The sequence below is a fragment of the Mustela nivalis genome (genome assembly GCF_964662115.1).
Source record: "Mustela nivalis genome assembly, contig: HAP1_SCAFFOLD_211, whole genome shotgun sequence".
NCBI lineage: Eukaryota > Metazoa > Chordata > Mammalia > Carnivora > Mustelidae > Mustela > Mustela nivalis.
The window spans coordinates 1,234,612-1,243,848 of record NW_028136423.1 but is presented as its reverse complement, the minus strand read 5'-3'; positions in this window follow the sequence as shown (position 1 = coordinate 1,243,848).

Below are 9,237 nucleotides of genomic sequence, written 5' to 3'. Positions count from 1 at the left end.
ATCTCTATGGAAGGCAGCCAGGTTCAGAGAACCTCCCACCATCCTCAAATGCCAGACCTTCGCTCAGAGCTCCAATGTTCATTCTCCAGTTCCTTGTCTTCCTGAATATCCTCACCAACCTGTAGCATACGCTGTCTGTGGCTCTCTAATGGCCCTTTGTTGTCCCACTGTTCATCTTCTGCTGCCTCCATTAGAACACGCCCATCTTCCACAAGAGGCATTGTTTGCTTATCCCATGAAACCATTTGGGGGATGTTCATGAGAGGGTGAAGGCAGGCTTGTGCTGTCACATCTACATGTACTTCTCCAGAGGGTATCTGCAGGACCCTGTGGGAATGCTCCAGGTTCTTTGACATTTGAATCCTCTTCAATGCGTCCTTTTGAAGATACAAGTTGTCTTCCTGAAACGGGTACGGACGTCTTTCAGATGGCTTCTTGGGCTATGGGTCTTTTCCAACATGCTCCATGCTTGCTCCTGTGGACTCCAAGTACATGAGTCCATTCTGGACCTAAGGTTCTAGGATGTAGAATCTGCCTTTGGTACATCGTCAGTTTTGAAGATTTGGAAGTCATTTTGGCTCGATTTCTAGAGACGCTACAAGTACTCGTTATAAGGGCCGCTAGGCCAGAGGGAGTCATTTTGTGTTTCAGCAGTAAACTTATATTGAACCCATGCAGTAAACTAAATTGACCCTACTCCTCCCAGAGGAGCTTACTCTCAACGCCTAGATACAAGGGTGAATCAGGCCAGGAGAAGACATCCCATTAGAGGGGCACGCATATATCTACTAGGGTAAATTGAGATCCAATTGTCCACCCATGTGTTACCTAGCATTTTTGTTTTTGTGGTGTAGCAGACTTAGCATGACTGTGCAGTTTTTTCTGTATTGTTATCTCATTGGCCAACTCTGTATAGCCTGGCTAAACTACCGCTATAAATGTTAGTCTGTGAGGCTGGGAGTGGTCGCCTCTTTGCAAGAGAAGGCCCTGACCGGTCAATATGATTCTCGATGCTTTGTGCAAAATTAACGTTTGCTTGAACTTCACTTTGTATCAGTCTCGCTCCTTTGAATAAGGACCCTATCTTTGGAGGGCCACCCGAATTCAAATGATGAGAACTGAAACAGCATTGGAATTTTTGGAAAATCCTCTGGAGGTAAGATCATGGGATCCTGCATGGAGCTGCAGGCTATGGCCCACTGGTAGAAGTTGGCAGCAGCCATGCTCCCCAGAGCTGGTGTGGATGCGGAGATGCCCCATCCTCTGCTGGTAGATCGTATGGGGGTTCAATTCCCCCTGGGTGGTCAGGGGGTTCGAGTCCCCCTAGATGGTCAGGGGGCTCGAGTTCCCCTTTGCGGTTAGAGGGGGTTCAAATACCCCTAGGTGAACTCCAGGGGGTTCGTCCCCCTGGATAGTCAGGGGGGTTCGAGTACCCCTAGACATTCAGGGGGTTCAAGTCCCCCTGGGCGGTTTGGGGGTTCGAGTCCTCCTAGGCGATCAGGGGATAAAGAAAGCCCCCACCAGTGGCAGGTTATGGGTAAGAATCGTTGGGCCTATGGTTGCCTTTGCCTGGTCCTTTTGTTGTCTGTTGTATTGTTTGTTATGATTGAAGGAATGGGGCAAGCAGAGAGTAAAGGGACTCTGACTTTCATCTCTCTGTTCTTCATAATAGATGTGAGGCTTCTCACTCACTCATTTCGTGTGTTAAGGGCTATGACTGTAGCCAACTGGGGTTAGTCTAAGAGTGAGTTAAGGTGCCCATGCTGAGGCTCATTGGAGCTGAGCATGGAATATGAGTGCCTAATGGACCACTATTGGTAAGCAGAACTGGCACTGTGGGATGAACCGACCTTGAGCCAAAGACTTTAAAAAATATTCCCCAGCAGCTGCCGAAACCCCCTTTGTTTTGGGGAATTATTTGCCTTCTCTGGCCTGATGTGGACTGCCTAGCCCCTCCCCCTTGTTGGCGGGAGAGCATGGCATCTGAAGTGGAGATAGTTATTTGTCTGTCTCAAGGTTTTAATGGGTAATTGTTAAAGTGGCTTCCAAAGTCTTTGGTAACTTGAAACTGTGAAGGGTTGCTTGAATGACAAATGGAATTAAATTCGTTGGACATGTAGGTCTTAACCAAATGAGATATAATGCTAGACCATTAGGTCAAAATCTCATCTTGACCACCACACACGCTATCGCGGACCTTCGTAGACTCCAACTGACTGATGGATGGTGAACACCCGAGTGACAGGGTATCAGGCCCTCCTCCTCAACAAACCAAGAGTGATCTCACAGCCACAAGTGGTGCTAAATCCAGCCACACTGCTCCCAAAGGAGCTGGCTGAACATCCACACAACTGTGCGGAGGTCCTAAACCAAGTCACAGGAATAAGACTGGATATCAGAGACATGCTCTTCCCAGATGCAGACATGACTCTGTTCATGGAAAGAGGTATGTGAGGTATGTGAGGGCTGTGGTAGTTTATCCTGAGCAGGAATTCTGGGCAGCACCCTGCCACATGGAACTTCGGCACAACAAGCAGAACTGATTGAAATCACTAAGGCACTGCAGATGGCTAAAGGTAAAACCACCAACATCAATACGGACCACAGGAATGTCTTTGCTACTCTCCATATACATGGAGCTACTTACAAAGTAAGGAGCCTATTAACAGCAGAAGGAAAAGGAATTAAAACAGAAGAGAAATATTGGGACCCAAAAGAGGTGGCTGTTATGCATGTCTTGCGACACCAAAAGGGGACTGATCTGATTTCAAAAGGAAACCAATTATCAGATCGAGATTTAAAGCAAGCAGCCTGAGAAACAATGCAAGAGCTGGTTACACACCTGGATCTATCCCTACCAGATAAACTGGAATATTCAGAGGAAGATTTAAAGTATTTACAAAAATGGCTAAATTATATTATAAAGGAGACTGGGCTAAGACTAAAAGAGGAAATTTAATTCTTCTTCGAAGACTAGGTAAGAAATTAGTAGACCAGATACATCAGGGTACTCACCTGGGGTCACTCAAACTCAAGGAACTTCCAGGCTTCTAAATTACGGTGTATGGTTCAGGATATAGTTGATAGATGTGCTCAGTGCCAGGCAGTTAATGTGGGAGGAACTAGAATTGGAAGAGGGAAAAGAGAAAGAGGTAGGGTACCAGGAATTTATTGGAAAATAGATATTACAGAAATAAAACCCAGAAAATATGGGGACAAGTATATGTTAGTTTTTGTAGATACCATTTCAGGCCAGGTTGAGGCTTTTTCCGAGAAACATGAGACGGCAGGAGTGATAGCCAGAAAGCTACAAGAAAAATAAGTCCTAGGTCTGGGCTGCCTCTCACGGTTGAGTCAGACAATGGCCTTGCATTTTGAGTTCAGTCTCACAGGAATTGGCCAAGGCCCTGGGCACAAATTGGAAACTACATTGTGCCTATCAGACCTAGAGTTCTGGGCATGTAGAGAGAATGAACCGGACTCTTAAAAAAAGAGACCTTGACAAAACTAACCCTGGAGACGGGCAGTGGATGGGTGGATCTGCTTCCTTTCACCCTACTCAGGGCAAGATGTACACACTATTTAAACAGGGTGACCCCATTTGAAATGTTTGGGAGAACCCCTGCTCCCGCTCTGTTTTCAGCTACAAAAGGTTGCCCTAGGAGAAATGACTGATCAGTCTGTACTCCAGTCACTGCAGGCATTACAGTCTGTATTAAAAAAAAAAAAATGCAGGGATCCAGACTGCCCACACTGGTATGGAGACGGAGGTGGGACCACTTCCTTTCCAACCCAATCACTTGGTTTGGATATGACATTATCAAGTGGGGAGCTTGGAGCCTCGCTGGATGGGACCTTTTACTGTTACCCTGACCACACCACAGCAGTAAAAGTAGAATGCATCAGGGCCTGGATTCACGCATGTCACATCAAACGAGCCAAGGATGAAGATGACCCCAAAAGGTGGAAGCCACAGCCAAAGATCCCGTTCACTGTGGACTAAATCTAAGACTGAAAAGACTATGAGTTTGTTGTTGCTCCTATTTTTACCTGTTTATGTATAGGTAGTTAATTAGATAAAGGAAATTAGAAAAAAAAATGGAAAGGGTTCTATGAAGCGGTAAATGGGTAAGTCATCAGCCGACTGTGCACTAGTGTCATTTACACTAGTGTAAATATACAGCCGACTGTACACTAGTGTCATGTACAAAAGAAAATGAGAGCGATAAAAATGTTAGAATTACATGCTCAATAAACCCTTTATAACCAGAGAATGTAGAACTGGATGAAAAGTCAAGGATTGGACTAATCTCCAAAGAATAGGGAGGAATGTAAGAGCCTGGGTGGCCAGAGGGAATCATTTTGTGTTTATGCAGTATACATAGATTGACCTCATGCAGTAAATTTAGATTGATACTGCCCCTTCCAAAGGTATTTACTCTCAAAGCCTAGATATAAGGGCAGGTCAGGGCAGATGAAGATATCCAGTCAGTGGGGAGCTTATATCTACTAGGTAAATTGAGATTCAATTGTCCATCCGTGTGTTACTAGCAGTTTTTTTCTATGTCTGGCAGACCTAGCACCACTGTGCAGTTTTCTCTGTGTATTGCAATCTCAAGGCCACCTGTGTATAGCCCAGCTAAACTACATCTATACATGTTAGTCTGTGATGCTGGAGGGGGTCGAATTTGGAAGAGAAGGCCCTGACCAGTCAGTATGATTCTCGATGTTTGGAATGAAATTAAGCTTTGCTTGACCTTCACTTTGTATCAGTCTTGCTCCTTTGATTAAAAACCCTAACACTTGTGTCTGCACTGTGGAAGACTCCAGACATGTCTATGTCATGATTGGGGGTGTTCCCTTTGAGCTTTCCTTGGGTGGCCCTTCTCCTGTTCAGAAGATTGGTGAATGGGTGGGAGGGCCTAACCCTTGTGCAGGGCTCAGATTCCCTCCCCTGAGGTTTGCTTGAGGCCTGATTGTTACTTGACCTTTCCTGGCTAAGATGGAATGGTGGATTCTTGCCTTTCTCCGAAATCCAGAGGGCTGGTGCTGACAGTCAGGACCAAACACTACGAATCGGGCCATGGAGATGGTGATACCGACTCGCTTCACAAATTGCCTTGGTGAGAGACCCAGGCGGCTCCAGCGGTTTGGGATGGCTAGGGGTCCTATTGGCACACCCATGAATACTCCAACCAAGTGTAGTGATCAGGCATGGGTTTATGAGGATTGGTTGCTATGACCTCAAAGCGTTGTGACATCACAGATGCTGGCTTCACTGAAGCAGCTGTCCCTCTCCCATGACCTTGGTATCCTATGGCTTTAGGTAGGAAGCCCCGGGAAGGATAGAACAAGAGTCCTCTGAGCCTGATCAGGAACTCAGGTTGTCTTGTGGGTTAATGTCCCATTTCCCCTTTCTAGATAAATAGGAAAAAATGATGTTCATTATACCTTCCTTTAGGCCAACAATTCTCCAGAGACAGCAAGGTGTCCTATTTCCACTACAATTTCTAGATCTCAAGAAACAGTGAGGCATCTTGGGTACCAACAGCTCTCCATGGGGTTTGTCATCCTGTGGGTGAGCAAGTCCATTGTCAGTGTCTTTTCCCAATGGGTCAGTGATGACTAACGGACAGAAAGTCCCTTTTTGAGGAAAAAGGTGAGGGCATGGATATATGGTACTGCCTTTGTCCTCATCTCCTAGAGTTCTGAAACACAAGGTTAAGGGATTAGGGCTCTGTCTACCTGGTTTTCCCTTAACTTTGCAAAGTCTTCGAGGAAAGTGACGTTCTGATCAGAGCTAACTCTTCAGGAAGAGGCCTGGACTACATATATCTTAAGCCATGATTTTCTTTGCAAAGGTCAACATTGATAATGTTCTAGTCATACCTCCGTGTACCAGGAAAGAAGTAGCATATTTCTTGAAAGACACAGCTATCAAAGCTCCATTGAGAAACTGTAAAGATGGAGAAGGGATTTGCAAATTATATATCTGATAATGGACATCTACTCTGAATATTAAAAAATGAATAAAAATAAAAAACCTTACTAATAACCAAACAGAGTATCCAATTTTACATGTGAAGGAAATAATGGAAGAGACATGTCACCAAAAGGATATGGATGGCTTATAAGCACATGACAAATTTCTCAACATTTAGGCATTAAAGAAATACAAATTAAAATCATAATGAGACATGCTTACATATCTATTAGAATGGCTAAAATTATAAAGGCTAATTGTACTTCGTCTGAGCTAGATGGAGAAGCAACAAAAAATCTAAACTGTTGTTGGCATATATCATGATACAACCACTTTGGGAAATAGTCTGAACATTTTTTTAAATGCAAAATATGTTGCAGTTACACAAATAGCCATTTTACTTCTAGGCATTTAACCAAGAGAAACAAACCCTATGTTCATACAAGGACTTGTATATGAATTTCATAGCAGCTTTATTTTTAAGAATTGAAAACAATGAAAATGTTCATCAATGTCCATCAATAGAGCAAAGACAAATTATGATCTATTCATTAAAGAGATTACTATTCAACATCAAAATGAACTATTTACAGTTGGAGATTCTCAAAATAATGATGCTGAGAAAAGAAAAGCCAGGCAATGAATAGTATATACTGTGTGATTCCATGACTATAAAAAAATCTAGAAAATACAAATTTATATATAGTCACAGTTACCAAATATATTGGCGAGATTTTAGTGCCTTTTTCTGTGCTCCCATAGCTTCCTACACTTGGATCTCCGAGCATTTGTTACACCATGTGAAAATATGAACTCTTTTTCTTTATTCTCTTACTAGAATAAGAATCCTTGAAATTTTATGGACATTTGAACTCTCAGTTATTAGCAGAAATTCTATCACACAGTAAGTTTCCAAATATAAAAGCCAGAGTTTTACAATGACTTCTAAGCTTTTACATGATCTAGCCACTCATTTAACCTCTGTGACCTCTTTCCCTGCTACTCTTCAGTCACTCACAGTGGCCTCCTTGCTATTCCTCAGATATGCCAGGCATGATCCAACCTTATGGCCTTCAAGATAGCCAATTCCTTTGTCTGGAGTGACCTTATTGCTGATAGTTCTGGGCAAATTCATCACCTTTCCATACCTTTGTTCAATTGTCAGCTTCATTGTAACTACCCTGATCTTCCTATTAAAAATTTTAACTCCCCATCCCCTGCCTAGCAACCTTGATTTTTCTCACCCTGATCGAATTTTTCTTTTTCCTCATTATACTCATCAATTTTGAATGCACTATGCAATTTTTATTAAGGTTTATAGCTTTTAATTGTCTCACCCATGAAAATAAAAGTTCTACAAAGCCAAGTATTTCATTTACCAGTGTAGTCTGAAGTAATATCTGCCATATAATAGGTTCAATAGACAATTGGTAAATTTCAGAATAAATTAATGTTGAGAGTATACTGAATTTCATAAGTCATTTCAATAATTTTTTCCAAAATATAAACTATGTAAAACATACCTTAAATTTACTTTCAAAATATTTTATAGCATATAATGGACAATATACATAAGCCTTAAAGAAACAATCATATAAATAACCATTTCATACCTACTTAAAAACTGCATAATACCGCACTCCTAGATCCTCTCTGAACGTTCTAAATTAACCCTTCAAAGGAAATACATTTTTAAAAATAACAGATTTTTTGTCAAAATAATTTAATAAAATAAAAGTTTCATTCATCTATGTAGATCATAATAAATGTTTTTAATAAGCATGAAATTATAACTCTGAAGTGTGCTAAAATGAAACCACCTGCGAAGGGGGAGAGAACAAAAATAAACATCATTTTTCCAAATAAGAGGAATTTATTACTTTTGAATCCAAGCATGTGGATTTGTTCAAACTGGCAATAAAGGAATATGGAAACACAAACCATAGAAAGTCATATTTTAGATTTCTAAAAGACTTCGAAGTGAAGAGTATACATTTTTTAAATGCTACATAATGCTACATAATGACAAGATGACAGGTTGTGACAAATAGCATTTTAAAAGCTCTACTCATAATGGAACGGAAGGTGTCATTTCCCTATAATTTTATATATATCATTAATTTACTATATCTGGATACAACATATTAACAAACAGATTTTCATCAAAGACTAAATCATTTTTAATGGAACATAATAATTTGAACCTACATGTATTAATCATTTTTTTCGATCTAACATTTATAGTCTCGCTAAACATTTTATCAGTTGTCGACAAAATTCAAAAAAAAATTAGGATAAAAAGTCGTGTTTGGGAAAGTAGATTTTTTTTCAAATTTGCATTTAAATGAAAATATTTGATGATATTTTTCAAACTTTAAATGTAATTTTATATATATCTGACCTATCAGATGATATAAAATTTTTGGAGAAAATATGACATATTTTTTGATCTTGGTTGAAGGTATTAATAAAGAGCAACTGTTTGTATTATTTGTATTGTGATATCTTAGTTAATAAACATGAATAACTGATATAAAATATGTTTTTTAAAAAATTTTATTTATTTACTTGATAGAGATCCCAGGAAGGCAGAGAGGCAGCCAGAGAGAGAGGAATGGAAGCAGGCTCCCTGCTGAGAAGAGAGCCCACTGTGGGACTCAATCCCAGGAACCTGGAATCATGACCTGAGCCGAAGGCAGAGATTTTAACCCAGTGAGCCACCCAGGCGCCCTAAAATATGTTTTTTTTTTAATATATATATATAGAATTATAGTTCTTGCCAAAATATGGAACTAGCTGGAACTGAATGCCTCCTTCAAAGTCAGCTCTGGAGAAATTATGCAAGTGTAATATGGAACTATTTCAGATATTAACCAAAAACAAAGAAATGATGATAAATTCCTTAAAAGACTCAAAGTTGCTCTTGACTGGTATGTTTCAAGCTCTATTCCTGGTTTGAAGACAGGTTTTAACAGGCCTGTCACTGTAGAAATCAGCTGGATGTTTAGAGGCTATCAGAACTGTACAAAAACCTTGAAGGGGTAAAGACTTGAAAATTCTTTAGAGAGATTAGCTCCCTAAGGCATTATTCCTACACACATTTTTCTCCAATCAATTAAGACTGATGGATGAGGGGCACCTGAGTGGCTCTCTCATCACGTGGGTGGTGGGTTAAGCCTCTGCCTTCATCTCAAGTCATGGTCTCTGGGTCCTGGGATCCAGCCCCACATCGGGCTCTGCTCAAAAGGAAGCCT